Genomic DNA, 16,796 nt, shown 5'->3' with positions numbered 1-16,796 from the left:
GGTCTGAATTTTAAAGCAATCTCACATAATTCACAGTTCCGAGACTGTAAAAAACTCAAACATCTGCATTTTACAGGAGCGGGTGCTGAGTGCACAAGGGGACACTTTAGAACAGGATTGGATGCAAGAGGAGTATTTTAGGGGAAATACCTGAAATCGGTAGGGATGTGGGTGGTGCTGTGGTCTGAATCACAGAGCCTAGGACTTGCCGATCAGAAGGTCAGTAGTTCGAATCCCTGTGACAGGGTGAGCTCCCCTTGTTCGGTCCCAGCTCCTGCCCACCTAGCAGTTCGAAAGCACATCAAGTGCAAGTAGATAAATAGGTACCGCTTCGGCGGGAAGATAAACGGCGTTTCCGTGTGCTGCTCTGGTTTGCCAGAAGTGGCATAGTCATGCTGGCCACATGACCTGGAAGCTGTCCGAGGACAAACGCCGGCTCCCTTGGCCTATAGAGCGAGATGAGCGTGCAACCCCAGAGTTGTCCGCGACTGGACCTAACAGTCAGGGGTACCTTTACCTGAAATGGGTACGGTTTAGATCCAATATTTTTCATGTTTTCCCCCACCTAAAGGGGGGGGGAAGCCTGCAGAAAACAGGATTAGTTTATGACTGAATGCCTGTAATATTAAAGAGGCTGGTTTGTCCATTCCTTGGAACAGTTGGTCATGAATAAGCAGGGCTCCCCTTATGTGATGAAATCAAACAAGGTCCATGTCAATGAGCCTGGGCCAAAATTTCTCAGAAAAGAATATTCTGAGAAATAGCCTAAGAATTTCCTTTTTCAGTCTCCAACAAACTGTTGCAAGATTCTACCACCCCAAGAATGCTCCGTGGAATGGCCCTCCTAACTTATCTACCAGTATATGTAGTCTCAGTGCCAAAGGGTTCAACCTGGAATTTTGAGGTGACAAACACACTTTCATTGTTTTTGTATCTGCTGTATATGTGCAGGTGCCAAAACCAGATAATGTTACTCTGCAACCTTTGGGCAATATGAGATTTTTGGCTCTGTTGGCATCCGTCTGTCTTGAGAGACAATGGAGGAGTAATCCTTTGGGGGAAACGTCAAACTGATAGAGAGTTACAGTGCCTGTTGTGGCTGTAGAGACTGATACGGGAGAGACATGTTTTGTTGCAGCTGGGGCACATGAACGCATCCAGTCATGGTGCTGCAGATGAATCATGGCATTTCTTCTCTCTGCACTCCTCCTAATGGTCATGGGCACCAGTGTTTCAGGAACTAGAAGTTGAAAATTTTAATGCAGTAACACACATATGAAATCCCAACAGTTCTGCTGGCTAGAAATGTAGTGTAATATTTCTGGCACTGGGTTTGTGTAGCTTTTGTTCTGCTGCAACAGTTTTGTAATATTTTTGCCTTTTAATCTTATTTCTCTTTTAAGGATCTTATTTTTTTTCATATATTGTATTTCTGTGATTGGAACACTGCACTGGGATCTGCTAGGTGAATGGTGAATGGTCTAGAATTATTTTTTTTAAGTTAATAGATATAAATAAAACTGCTTAACCTATCAAAGGCTACAGAAACTAACATTAAGAGGAATAATATCATTGCTGAGCAAAGTTGCTAAGAAACAGTGACATGTCTTACATGTCCCCTTGCCAAAGGTTTTTGCTTAGAGCATTTCTTTCAGGAGAGTTAAAGAGTTATTGAGTAAGTTAAAGAGTTAGTTTGGGAGTCACAGCATTTGAGAGTTATTGTGTTGGAGAGGGAAGTAAAGTGATTTGGTAAACCATTACAGCTATTAAAATAAAAGCTGTAGTGGCCTGGGTTGCAGGAGATCAAGGACCCATTACTACTTCCGCAGCGTGATCCCGGAGGGGTGCTTGTCTCCAGCATCCCAGAGCCTTCCAGTCAGCATGAAAGATGAGGTTTTTAGCCACCATGAAATCTTTTCGCCGTTTGTGCTTATTGGAGTCAGAGTGAAAGGTGGTGACTCAGCCACTGAGAATTGGCTCCTATGGTCACTCTGGGGAAGGTTTGTGGGAAGAATAGCAAGGAGCTGTTCTGTATGCTCCAAAGCTTCAGCTTCAAGATACAGTGGTACCTCAGGTTAAGAACTTAATTCGTTCTGAAGGTCCGTTCTTAACCTGAAACTGTTCTTAACCGGAGGTACCACTTTAGCTAATGGGGCCTCCCGCTGCTGCCGTGCCACCGCCGCACGATTTCTATTCTCATCCTAAAGCAAAATTCTTAACCCAAGGTACTATTTCTGGGTTAGTGGAGTCTGTAACCTGAAGCGTCTGTAACCCAAGGTACCACTGTAATGTTGCACAAGTTCTGATATGTACAATGCAACTTAAACACAACTTAAGGCACTCCGAAAAGAAAGGTATTAGAGCACTCCAAATCGTTTGCCCAGCCACATGCACAGAAAATAGAAGATCTAGCTTAAAGGCAACACATAGGAAAGAAAGAGGCAAGTCTCTGACTGAAAAGTGACTTCAGCAGACAGCAATAACATCCTATTTAGAAAAAGGAGAAAATAATTTCTCTTCTCTTCTGTCCATTCCCATGAACAGGGTTTCTTGACTCATCCATTGGTTTCCCAAAGGAGGCAGAGAACAAACCAGCCATTAACAACATCAAGCATCTTGAAGCCTGGGAGAAAGGTACCACCAGCACCTCCTTCCTTCCTGCTTTTGAAGTGAACATCTGGATTTAATAGTCAGTGTCGCACAGCAGGGTTTGCCAACTTGGCAACTGCATGTGCATGTAAGACGGAACATAGGAAGCTGCCTTATACCAAGTCAGGCCATTTGTTCATTTTGCCCAGTACTGTCCATACTGCCTGGCAGCGACTCTCCAGGATTTCAGGCAGGGTTGTCTCCCAGCAAGAAGAAAGTAATGCCTGAAAGGATGTGATGTACTTTATGAACCAGTACAGTGGTACCTCGGGTTAAGAACTTAATACGTTCTTAACCTGAAACTGTTCTTAACCTGAGGTACCACTTTAGCTAATGGGGCCTCCCGCTGCCGCTGCGCCACCGTCGTGTGATTTCTGTTCTCATCCTGAAGCAAAATTCTTAACCTGAGGTACTATTTCTGGGTTAGCGGAGTCTGTAACCTGAAGCATCTGTAACCAGACGTCCCACTGTAGTTACTAAAAGAGAAGGAATCAGTAGGGAGGAAGAAGAGTGGGAGAGGATGAGCAGGTTGCCTTTCTATCACTGCCCAGTGGATCAGCTGGTTCCTGCATCTGATCTAGGAGGAAAGGGTGTTTTTGGGGAGGTACTCATTATGGTGAGATACCCAGAACCACCACTCACAATGGCAAGGGGTTGCTGGTCTTAACTGAGTTATAAGAACTGTAACTTTGAGAACATGTGCTTAAGCTTGCTTTTCCCTCCTCCCTCCTGTTCCTTTTTCTTTGTGTGTCATTTATCTTTCTTTAGATTACAAACTCCTCTTAATGCTTTCTTTTTTTCCTTTTGCTAAAGGGAAGATTCTAAATGCAACAAATTAAGCCAAAAGCTCCATTTCCATACTCTAACACACACACACACACACACACACACACACTGCCAGTTTTAAGCCCATTATCCCCCCTCTCCAACCTTCTAAAAACAGCAGTTAAACAAACAAACAAACAACAACAACAACTTGTTTATTTATATGCCACCTATCTGACTGGGTTGCCCCAGCCACAAAAGATAGGGCTGGGCATCATCTGCAGTTCAAACATTTCATTCACAACCATTTCTGACCAATGACATTCCTCTTCTTTCTGCTTTTATTCCAGAGGTTCATATACTCTCCATCCCATTGCGATATTCCCTTCCCCTCTGGCTTATGTAGGCAGCCTGGCGATTTCAACCTTGTGCTTGCATGCTGAGGCCAAAGTATGCCACATTGTCAGCTCTGAGGGAGAGAATAGGGTCCCGCTGAATGAGAGAGCACAGTTTAGCCATCCAGGGCTTTCACGCAAACAATGAATGTGAAAGCTAACAGGATTTTCTTTTGAAGGGCGCTGTTGTAGTGGGACTTTCTAAAACACAGCAGGGATGGTGCAAGAGGAAAAGAGAGAGGCGGTGGGGCTGAAGCCTCCACAATTCAGCTTTGAAAACCTGTTTACCCACCTATTAAAGCTCTGCACAAAAACCAGAGGCTCGCTCCAAGTGTCAAAGTGACTAACAGCATGATCCTACACATGTCTGTGCAGAAGTCAGGCCACTGAGTTCTGCAAAGAAGCATACTTGAAGGTAAATGTTGTTACAGAAATGGTCAAATTAGACATCATGGCAGCAGATTAATGTATTTAATCTAGAACTATCTACACTGTTTAGGACATCTTCCTATGTTCCAGGGGGAGAGTTTAGCACAAACATTGCACCTGGCATCTCCCTGCTTTCTGTGGGAATGGGGCAGATTGGGGCCTAAAACACAGATGTCCCACCATTGCCTAGTTTGGCCCAAAAAGTGTGGAAAGGCAGATCTACTCAGTTGTAGACTGATTGAAATTAAAGAACCTATTAGGCAGTTTATTCTGTTTCCATGTTTCCCTGTTAATTTCCACATTATGTTTGAACTTTCAGACAATGTAGAAGCCACATCCAGAACTATAGTGGAATATAGTGCAAGTTTAGCCCATATTGCCATATTATTTGCAAACAGGTTTTTTCCCGGAAGCAAATAAAGGCAGTGACCAATTTATGTAGGGGTTATGTTCCATGGCACTGCAGGCTTACATGAAATCACATATAATAGGAACATCCATGGATAAAAGCTGCAAACACTCTGTTCCACCCCTGCCACTTTTTGTGATGTTTTCAGGTCATTTCTGGATTCAGCGCGGTTGTGCACATATCAGATGTGCCTGAAATGGTTGTGGCCTGTAATACCAACATGAGCACTAAGCTTGCACTATATTCCATTATAGTTCCAGAAGTGTCTTTTACATTTTTTAACAGCCAGGAAGAAATAAGGAGCAGGAATGAAGGAATTGTTTTTTGGATGGAAGAATGAGACAACTGCAGGTGGTATCAGAATTTGCGTATAATAAGGTCGGGGGATGCATGCAACTGTGGGGGGCCTACCTGTGCCACTGACAGCTAGCACAGCAGCTAGGAGTCTGAGCTGTGAACCAGACATCCACATCTCAAAACTTGCCTCTGCCTCTCAGGCAATCCACAGTCAGTCAGTCTCAGTTCCCGCAACTGCAAAATGGGAATAATACAGTCACCACCCCCACCCTATGTAGGGTTGTTGCAAAAGTGACCAAGTGAATGACTGTGACACTATTAAAATGTAGGAGTCCCACTACTAAGGGTTGTCTCCAAAGTTAGTTCTACTCAGAAAAGGCCCAATGAAATTCATGAACATGAACCTAGGGCCATTAATGTCTACTCTGAGCAGATATTAGTTGTAAGGTAAAGGTAAAAGGACCCCTGACCATTAGGTCCAGTCGTGACCGACTCTGGGGTTGCGGCGCTCATCTCACTTTATTGGCCGAGGGAGCCGGCGTACAGCTTCCAGGTCATGTGGCCAGCATGACTAAGCTGCTTCTGGTGAACCAGAGCAGCACATGGAAACACCGTTTACTTTCCTGCCAGAGCAGTACCTATTTATCTACTTGCACTTTGACGTGCTTTCGAACTGCTAGGTTGGCAGGAGCAGGGACCGAGCAATGGGAGCTCACCCCGTCACGGGGATTCGAACTGCCGACCTTCTGATCGGCAAGTCCTAGGCTCTGTGGTTTAACCCACAGCGCCACCCAAAGGAGACGGTAGTCATACCTAAATTTTACGCCAGTTCTTTGTACCTGCCAATACCCCCCCAATCTTATCCTTTGCCAGAGGTGAGGAACCTTGCTCAGCCTATGGGCAGCATTCCCTCTTGGGCAACTTTCAGGGGGTGTGGCTGCATACCAGTCGTGGGAGGGGCCAGAGTGAAAATGGGAGGAGCAACAAACGAGTGACTCTTATCTTTGTACTGTGGGCAGTACTCCAGCCAGGCAAAATCCAGAGATTCCTACACCTGCACCTCTCTCCAACCTCCATCTAGGCAAGCAAGAGGCATTTTTGTAGTTCAAGGAAAAAGCCAGGCAAAAGCACCCAAGGAGGGCACAGAGCTGTACTGGTAGGGCTTTGGCCTAGAGAACATAGCAAGGGCCCGGCAGAAGGGCTTAGTGGGCCACCATCGGCTCCTAGGCCTGAGAATCCCATTGTGCTGTATGCATTGGGGAGGGGCAATTAAATTTCTCCCTGAAAAGGGTTGTCCAGACTGCACCCTCTCATCCCTGTTCCAGAAGGGAAGGTGGCCCTTAGGTTGAAAAACACTCTATACCCGTGACGAAGACCATGTTGCCCCAAGGTTCTCTGGAGTTGAGCAGAGAATAGGAATTGTGCCCTGCCTATAAGGTTTATCCACCATAATTTCACCACCATAGAGAGCTGCCTGTACTGGGTACTGGGTCAGACTGGCTCCACTTTCATCACCATCCTTCAGTAAAAACAACTCCCAAAACAAAAACAAAATCCACTGTGCTTACTGCATCCAACAAGAAGCGCCGCCAGGTTTTTCCTGCCGTAGAAGTTATAAGAGTTCTACTGAGATAAACTTGGCATTTTTTTTCTCCTCTCCTTCCCCCAAAGCTAGTCATTCAAGGTACTGGTATGGGAGTAACCAACATTCCAAAAAAAACACAGTCTGAGCAAGTTCAAATCCACTGTACGGAGCATTCAGGTTTTTAAAGCAGCCATGAATCAGCATAGCCCTGTCTAGTGCTAATATTTGCATTGCAGGCCAGCCCTTTTAAAAATAAAATGAGCACCGGTGTTCAAAAACAGCAATAGACAAACCCCTGGGAGGAAAAAGGCTGATATATTTCTCCTGAGAGGGGTATTTACGGTAGATTCTTTAGAAAACATTACTCCTCCAGGGCCTTTTGAGTTAAAAATGACAGAAAAGTCATTTTTCATTTTTCATAATTTCATTTGTACCATGTGAAACACAAAAAGAGGTGTCATTAGGACAGAAGACAAATCCTAATGGATCAGGAGGGCCTACTAGTCCAGCATCCTGCTCTCACAGTGGCCAACGAGATGCAAGAGCACTCTTGCTGTTTGTGAACCTCAGCAACTGACATTCGGAGGCACACTGCCTCCTAAATGCAATAAAATAAATGAAGTTTACTTATTTAAAATATTTATCTCCTGCCTTTCACATTGCTGCAGCATGAACTATTCAAAACTATTCAAAACCCAATGCAATGAAACACTAACACTGGATTACTGCAATGCTTTCTATGTGGGGAAGCCCTTAAGCCCGGCTTGGAAGCTGCAGCTAGTGCAGAATGCAGCAGCGTAGCTCTTCATCTGAGAGGCACACTGTGGTGTGAGCATATATTACATCTGCTGAGGAAGGTGCACTGTCTGGCTGGCTACTTAGCTAGGTTTAACGCTTTACTGTTCTAGTTCATAAAGCCCTAAACAGCTTGGCAACAATTTATTTGAAAGAGTGCCTTATCCCCAATGGACCTGTCTGCAGCCTGTGGTGTTCCATCTTCTATCCATCCAGAAGGATAGCACTCATCTTTCACTGGTGGATCAGGACACACTAGTGGCTCACAACATGATCCGAGGTGGGTCACAACAGGAGCACTACCACCAGGCAAATAGATGGTAAAAGATTCAGAAAGCGATCCCCAGGTGTATGTTTGAGTTAAAACTGGGTCCTGGGTCTGAAAAGCTTGAAGACTACTGTTCTACAGGAATGGCACCGACCATGTGGAACAACTTCCCCTTGGAGAGCAGGCATGTGCAACCATACTATCTTTTTTCTGCATGCGTAAAACATATTTCTTCAAACACACATTTCCTGACAGCTATGTTGCCTACACATGCAAACATCAGACTGGATAGTTGTTATACATAAACACTAAATTGTTTGGTTTTATACTGCTTTATTGTCTTGGTTGTGTTTTATGCAATGCATTGCTTTAGATTATATATATATATATATATATATATATATATATATATCAGTATTTATACGTATATAAATAACATGATCCTGCAGGCAAGCCTAAAGCCGTTTTGCGCAGCCCAAATCCAAGTATGCTCAGTGGGGGCCTAATGCCAGGTAAGTAACAACAAGATTGGAATTGTAGTAGTTTTTATGTGCCCCCCAAACTGAGAAGGAGCTTGTAAGAGAATCTTGCTGTGCTACTTCTGTAACCCTACTTCCTTGAAACCCACAAATTCAGTCCATTCAGAGATAAGCTAGGTAACGCTTTTCATGACATATACCTATCTTTCTTATCCAATCTACTGGTGGTCTTGCAGAATAAAAGTGAACAGGTGGAGGGATGGAATTGCTGTGTATTCTAGGTCCTATGTGCATACAGCTGAAAGCAACGTGTGTAGGTTTCCTATGTGCAATCCACACCTTCCTGTTTCATATACAGTGATGTATTGAAAGGGCTATTATACAATTGCTTGGTATTAGCCCTGCACCATGCCTCATCCTTCTGTTAAGCCAGAAATGAAGAACCTGTGGCCTTTGATTCCCCATGTGTAACACTGTCTATTCTCAAACTAAGGGCTACAACTTAATTCTATCCCTACACAGATGATTAAGGGCCCAGTTCTACTATGCCATAAGCTGCTGCACACTAAATTTTAAATATTACATCTGGTATTTTAAAGTAATGGATGTGTTTCTACCCCCCCCCCCTTTGATATCTTAAATTTGGTTTTAATTGCATTTTTATAAGTTGCTTTGATCACATTTTTTCATGAAAAAATGACTAGTAAATGCAAGAAGGAAGGGAAAGAAAGAAGGAAGGGGGAGGAAGCAGTTTCCTCCTTGGTTTAGCACAATTGTTTGTTTGTTTTTCTCCCATCGACCACTTGAAAATTGTGTTTTTCTCCCATCGACCGCTGGAAAATTGACGGAGGTCTCATCAAACCTTTTTCTTTGCTGGAGTTCAGGGTAAAGGTTTAATGCTCATCTTTTAAGCTTTGTGTACAGATTTTTACGTTAGTATAACTTTTAAAAACTCACTTGTATTAAGATGAACAAGGTCTTAAAAATGGATTATTAAGGTTATAAGGACGTGCGTGAACAAGCATCAAGCAATGAAACCAAGAGGAGGAGGGGAGGGAAGTCAATCAAAAATTATGGTTTAAATTTTTTGATTATGATGGGGGGGTAGTTTTGTTTTTTGCATTTTTCTTTTTCCTTTTTCTTTATATATTGTTGTTGTTATGTTTATTTTTGATTTTATCTTTTTGGAAAATTAATAAATTGTTATTAAAAAATATATTCTTTGCTCTAACAGTCAGAGTGCAAGCAAAACTGATATTTTCATAAGCACAGTCTTGCCTTTCCAATGTAGTGGATGTCATTGGTGAGAGTGGTTTCCTGATTCACAGGGAGATTTTAGAGTGATGGGGGAGGGATGTTAGCAAGAGGTGTGGGAGCAGAATGGAATGAGTGATGCTCGATGAGTAGTGGTACTGCAAGATTTCTGTTTACGTAGTGAGAAAAGTGGTTGGGAGGACATGTAAGGGAGAATCTGGGCGTGATATGTATCTGTTGGTGGGGTGAATGATGCATAATGTGAGTCAGGATTTGCCTTTGCAAAGGGAGAGTGAAGAGATAAAAGATCTCTGACTCAAAATGTTTTCGAAATAGGCTGCTGTTCTTGCTTTTGGGGAATTTTATTGATTTATTTGGTACTTGGGTTTTTAGTTCCTTTGTGTGTGTGTGTGTGTGTGTGTGTGTGTACACACTTTTGTTGTTGCAAACCACTTGGAGATGCTTTTGATGTTCAGAGGTATATAAATGCACTTCTGGGTTATATTAAAATAAAAATTAAAATATTACGACAATCACAGGCCCCAGGTGAGAGGCCTTTCTAATAATCCAGCCCCAGTCAAAGCAGCCTTGATCTCCTGAAATTGATATTCAGCAATCATTTGTGGCATCAAGAACAGATACTCCTAACTGTGTAACAATTGGACCACAAGCAGTCCATGGGCAACAGTTTGCGAAATTCTTCCTTTGATTATTTGGCTGTTAGCCAGACAAAAAGATATGAGATAAAGATGAAGGATTGCTGGAATGGTTTTTGTTGTTGTTGTTACTGTTTCTTCACCTTAGAGAGACCTCTTGCTTGCTTGCTTTTATTTAAAAGGTGTTTACCCTGCCTTATCGCAAGCAATTCAATAAATTCAATTAAAAAACAACATAAATAAAAAATGCAGAGAGGAAAAAGACATAAACAGCAGAATAAAACCACTTCCATCATGAAAAACAGAACAGACTTCAGAACTCACATCATTCTCATTAAAACCACAGCAGAGGAGGTCAGCATCCAAAGACCATTAGGAAGAAACATTAAAAGGGGGCTGGCAAATAAATCATGAAAATACCTTTTCTTCTTCTTCTTTTTAAAAAGGGTCTTTCCCATACAGCAGAAGACTTGGGGTGGAGTTGAGATGCAAGACCACAAAAGCACAAAGTTGGAAGCGGTGGGGAGAATATTTGGCACGGGGTGGGGGGACATGAAGGACAACCATGTGGCAGCTTTACTCATGGATAGGCTGCCCTCGTGAATGCCTTAGAAACGAGGCCTGAAAAGCAACTCACCCTGAGTTTGTGGTGGGTCGACTAATGGATGGATTCCAGGGCATGAAGGAGATTATACAGGGAAGTCAGCACCGGGATAGGGAAACTTTGCTACGAAGCACTGACCGCAAGATGCAGAAGAAGGAAACAACACTTAAGGAACACTTAAAGGACACTTAGGGCTCAACCACACTTCCCTTTGTCCCAGTTTATTCCATTTGCCCCTTGATTTCTAGGCACAGGTCTGAGAGGTTTTTCTTTCGTTCTGCTGCTTTTCCCGGGAAAACCCTGCTGATTACTGCTGAATCAGCAGTATCAGAATCAGACCACGTGTCAATCTATAGAAAACTCAACTGACATTTGTTGCAATTCAGTAGTAAACAGGCGGGTTTTCCCAGGAAAAGCAGCAAGACAAAAGAAAAAACCTCTCTGACCAGTGTCTAGAAATCGTAGGGCAAACAGAAGTGTAGATGAACCCACAAGGGGCTGCTTCATATGGAAAGCAAAACAGCAAAACCCTGAAAACATAAGAAGAGCCTGCTGGATCAGCCAAATGGTCCATCTAGTCCAGAATCCTGTTTGCACATTAGCAAACTAGATGCATGTGGGAAAACTGCAAGGATTGTTTGAGCACCAGAGCACTCTTCACTCCTGTGATTCCCAGCAACTGGTATTGTGAAGCATAATGCCTCTGACAGTGGAGGAATTACATAGCCATCACAGCTGGTAGCCGGTTATACCCGTGTCTTCCACCAATGTGCCTATCAAAACATAATTAAATAAAAACAATTTCGGGTTTGCAGTTTAACTTGTTAAATTATTTTTTTCATTTGTAAATCTAGCAAGGAAAGAGGAAAGAAAGAGAGAGGGGAGAATGAAGTAAACTTTAAAAAGAAAAAAGAGGAGGGTGAATTGTGCTGACAATAGTATTAACAAAAATAGTACTGCACAAAAAACAAGGCAGAGAGATAAGGTAAGAAAGTCATAACAGCAATGAAGTGTGTGCTTCAAAGCCACACAAGGAAACTTATCCCACAGCTCATGTGCGGACTCTAGACTAGAGCAACAAGTCACATGGCCATTAACAGAAGCTTCCTTACAGAGTTAGACCTTAACAGTAAAGAAAAAACCCAATCTAGCAGATGGAAGCATCATCACTGCAAAAGGAATTGGACAAGGTTTTGTGAACTACAATAAGCTAAATGGAGGAATGCTAACCATACCAGTGCAGGGTATATTATACGTTCCCCCCTTGGAAGGAGGGCTCCTGTCAGTTAAGCACTTGGCTTCCAGAGGGCTCATAATCAAGTCCCAGGGCAACAGATACACAATTCAGAAGGGGTCAAGCCAGAGCAATTGCAAATGAGCAGCTATATTACCTAAGCACAGCAGAGCAACAACCGAGTGTCACTGCACACAAGCAACATGGTGGCTGCATTCACTGGGGGAATTGCCGCCTGTGGCACAGATGCCCAGAAAGTCTAAAAGAATTACAGTGGACATAGGATCGCAAGGAACCTGCATGTCTCTATAGTAATATTTCAAGATGCTCTGAAAAACGAGAGACAAATGTAAAATGTGAGGTAAATGCAGTTCCCCAAAACATGATGGTGTAGAAGATGCACAAAGGTGCTAAAGAAGGGGAATACAGCATCAGATTCGCCTCGCAAGTCCTTGGGGAAAGGTGACATTTGGTAGGCTTCATCAGGGAACACATTTTACAACAGCCTTCCCCAACCTGGTGCCCTCCAGACACCAGGACACCTCCCAGACACCACTGGGACTGATGGGAGTTGTAGTCCAAAATGTCTGAAGCCACCAAGCTGGGGAAGGCTGCTCTTATGTAACTTTCACATCCTTCACAGCTCTGGAAGAGAACTCTGCACCAGCAACATGGTTCAGCAAGAGAAAGCAGACAGACAGATTCTCCAGTTTGTGGTATATTATAGAATAAGGTGTACTGAGACAACCTAATTTTACAGACTTTGCTCACCAGAACAGCCTATTATGTGATGTATTATTACATGACTGTAAAAGGTACACCATATTATTAGGTGAAAGTAAGAGGCAGGATTGCTTTCACTTGTTGGTTTCTTGAGCCACATGTATATAAATCTCTATATATTTTAAGTGCTCCAAAGCAGCATATTCCCACTGTATAAAAGTGCAAAGGCCTGGTTTGTTATGCTTGGAGTACAGTCAGGTAACCACAAAACCTCAAAGACCATTAGTCACACACCTGCAAATCAAAATACATTAAATATATATTCACTGTATGTCATCATCTGATCCATAAGGGCTTAGAATACTTGTAATACTGTAATATATACTCAATGAGAGCAAGAATCTTCAGCATTTAGATCTGGACCATTTTCACACAGAAAATCTGACATGAAAAAGGTGGAGCGTCTCCCTTATACAGTAATCTGAAAATGTATGAATGTCATCAGTGCAGCATAGAGAGAGGAAGAGGCCTGTTTTTAATTGATAATTACTGACATGGGTATTGCAAACATAGCCTTCAGTCACCCCAAGAGTCTGGCCATTTTCAAAAATTAAATTCCATTGGAGTGTGACTCAAGATTCTGCCTCTTCATTATTTAAGCTCAAATCTTATCCATGCTTACCTGAGAGGAAGTCCTATTGAACAAAGTGGGACGCATTCCTGAGTAAACATGCATAGGATTGTCCCCAAAAACCATTGCCCCTTGATTCCATAAATTAATCATCAGTGACCCCCATCCTACAAAAAACGTTATTTATAATAGCGATTTGCACATCCCACTAAGGAAGATAACATAATAACATTCAAAAAGGGAACAATTAATTGCACATTTATTCAAAATCAAGTTTGGGATACATTTCAGGTGGCATCCCTGTGTAGAAGGCTTTACACGCACATAGATGTAAGTGAGGGAGAAACAAAAGGCGGAAAAGTAAGTGAACTATCCACTGACTTTGTCAGACCAGTTGTGTTCCTAGACCTGCATTCTGTTTCTCACAGTGGCAAGCCAGATGCTGCTGGGAAGCCCACAAGCTTAAAGGATGAAGTAAACAGACAGTCCTCTTCTACCATTAGCCCAGCAACAACTGTTATTGAGAGGTAGACTGCCTCTCAACAGAATGGCTCTATTTAGACATTATGGTTAACAGCCAGTGATAAAAATCACCTGCTGCACAAATTTGTAAAAACCCTTAAAGACCTCTCAGCCTAAAGCAGGGGATAGCCAACATGGCATCCTCTAATTTTTTTCTGGACTATAGTTCTCATCATTGCTTACCACTGAACATGCTGGATGGAGCTGATGGGAGTCCAAACAACATCTGAAAGGCATCCCCAGTCTGTAGTCATTGCCACCAATTGCAGCAGAAAATTTCACAAGTCAATAATGGAATGCAGGAAGGAGTACTGGGAGTAGTGGTGCATGCCCTGTACTAGCTGTCAGTTGATTTTCAAAGTTGGGGGCTAATTAATAAAAATTAACACAAACTGAAAAAATGAACTCACAATGAACTTGTCCACTTTGGATGTGCCACAAGGCAATGCATTGATTATGAAGCAAAACAGACACCCACTTTTAATAATCAGTGCTAGCTGTTTTGGCATGTTAGAAAAATTCCCAAGCCTTACTTTTATTAGGCCAAGCAAAATGTCACCAAACCTTTGACTTCCACAGAACCCTTCATCAGGAGTGGATGTTTAAAAAGCTGGGATGGGTGAGAGAAAGAGAAAAGGATGTTGATGTTAAATCAAGCCATCTAGGTCTGCATCTGATAAGTTTTCAGATGGTGGGAGGGAGGAGCTACCAGATATTCAAATAAGGTGCTTCCAGGTGATTTTTAAAAAGAGAGAGCCAAAACTGCATACACACATTCCATCTGCAGCAGCTGCCCTTCTGTCCATCTGCCCTTAAATTGGGGGGGGGGGGTTGAGAGGTTCCCAGCTAGATAACACCAGAACTTTAAGCATGTTTGCTAAAAAGTAAACAGGACTCACCAGCCAGTGTGTTTATAGGAGTTCAGTCTTCATAGCAAGTTTACTCAGAAGCACATCCCACTTATGGTCAATAGGACTTACTCAAAATTTATGGCACACAACGCCCAAAGTTAGGGATTAATTGATCTCATTAGGTCTACCTCCTAATCATATGAAGGTTGGCTCAGAAGTCAATCCCACTGAGTTAAATGCTTGTGCTACCCCAGGTGTATGTATGAGCTTGCAACTTGATCCTATACATGTTTACTTGGATCCAATAGGGCTGACAATAGCATAGAAGATGGGTGGGCCAGGCTGGGGGGGAGGTATCGGTCCTCTACCAGGACTTGATCTAAGGTGGTCACAACAACAGCAGTACCATTACCATATAAAGAAGAAGAAATAGGTCCTTAAATGCATATTATTATTGTTGTTGCTGCTGTTGTTTTTAAGGTGGGCCATGCTGTGCCTGAAAAAAATTGAGATTACTGAAAGCCTAATGAAGTTTAATAAGTCTGACCTCTGCAGCCTACACAACCTCCCGGTCCTATACATGCTCAGGAGTCAGTTCCACTGCACCCATGGGTCTTTCACATAAATCACTCAGTGGATCCGAGGTTTAAGCCTGCATGAGTTCTGTGGGGCTGTCACCCCAGGGGTCTTCAGCCAGAGAACTCTTTCCCCAGCCCTTATGAAATAAACCCGTTGGGTTATATAGATATATAAACGGCATTTGATCTATTGAAGCTTGGGGGCGGGGGGGGGGTGGAGAGAAAGAGAGAGAGAAAAAAAATTAACTGTTCTTTTCAAAGTCTAGAGGTAACCCACCCCTTCAGACGACCAAGAGAAAGCGAACCCCTCCCGCTCCCGCCGCGGCTCCAGTGGCGCCACCAGGTCAGGACTTAAGGGCAGACGTTCACGGCCCCCGACTCTGCAGGGGCCAAAAAGAACCGATCTGCCTCGCAGCATTTCGCATGATGGGAAGCAATGCGCGTTGCCCCTCGCACCATACGTCCACGAAGTCTGGAGCTCGCAACGACTCGAAGTTCCCCGTGTGGTTTTACCTTGTCAAGTTTTGCGCGGCTCCTCCGCACGCGGTTCTTGCGCGGCCTGCCGAGGCTGCTGTCAAGGAAGGCGCCAGCTGGTTCCTCATTCCAGAGAAGCAGGCTCTAGCGGCGTCCCCGCAGCGGCCGTCTGGTTTCGCCGCCGCCTCGTAGCGGAGGGAATTTCCTCCGTTCCCCAAGCGCGGCTGTTCTCTCCCCGCCGCTCCAAAAAGGAATCCGAATGCAGAGGGCAGTTTCCGCAACCCGAACACTAACACAGACAGCTACACACCCTTCCTCCTTCTCCTAGCCGAATCTACTTTTCACTGCTTTGCAAAACGTGCTTTAACTTTTTTTTTTTTTTAAAAGTACTATTATTTTTCTCCACCTCCTTTTCCTTGTCACGCGTTTTTCCCCAGGCCAAACTGACGCGCAATACGCATTGAAGTTGCGGGAGAAACCGGAGAGCGAAAGAGGCTGCTCTGGGCTTGCGGGGACACGTCGAACAAGAAGCGTGGAGCAATTGCCGCTGCCGCCGCTATCCTCAAAGATTCACACGAGTCGGGAGGGAGGGGGGGCACATGCGTGTGAATTTGAGAACGCGGGAAGCCTTAATCTGTAAGGCTGGTTCCTCAGAAGCAGCCGGTTGTCCCGGGGCTCCCGTCGGAAAGCAACGCAGTCTGGCCTCACAGCTGCTACTCGCTGGATGTTGAGAAACTTCCCACCCCTTCTTCCTGCCACTGGGATCGCTTGACAGGCTTCTTTTAAGGTTGTTTCTTAAAAAAAAAAAAAAAAAATAGTACTACACTTATGACTTCTAGGAGCTCAAGGTGGCGCTCTCCGTTTTACAGTATCTTCATAACAACATGTTAGGCTGTTTTGCCTGAGGGACAATGCGTGGCCCAGTGTTACCAGTAAGCTTCATGGTTGAGTGGAGATTTGAACCCCAGTCTCCCAGGCCCTGGTCCACACAATTTCCTTCCACCTTATTCAACTTTCTGGAAATAAGCAGGGGGAGAGGAGGAGGTCTGGCTTCCTGTCTCTGACTAGTCTTCTATTTAGAGTGAGGTAAGCAGGTGGGTGGGGACCTTTCTGGCATCAGACACCTTGAGGGCAATCCTATAAACATATGCCATGTCTGCTCAGAAACCATTCCTGTCCAATCCCTGACGTGCATTAA

General features: G+C 43.8%; 1 protein-coding gene across 2 annotated transcripts in view; it reads right to left on the bottom strand.

Moving 5' to 3' along the window:
* The window catches only part of ARHGEF9 (Cdc42 guanine nucleotide exchange factor 9), a 249,611-nt gene extending 233,261 nt beyond the window's left edge, over positions 1–16,350 (bottom strand). For both annotated transcript variants that reach the window (XM_083595800.1, XM_083595801.1), the window contains exon 1: positions 15,638–16,350. The gene's annotated coding sequence lies outside the window, so the exon portion shown is untranslated. The remainder of the gene's footprint in view (positions 1–15,637) is intronic.
* Positions 16,351–16,796: the final 446 nt, after the last annotated feature.

The sequence above is a fragment of the Podarcis filfolensis genome (assembly GCF_964270895.1).
Source record: "Podarcis filfolensis genome assembly, chromosome: Z".
NCBI classification, from domain to species: domain Eukaryota; kingdom Metazoa; phylum Chordata; class Lepidosauria; order Squamata; family Lacertidae; genus Podarcis; species Podarcis filfolensis.
Note: the sequence above shows the minus strand (reverse complement) of the source record. Positions and strands in the feature narration are given on the sequence as shown.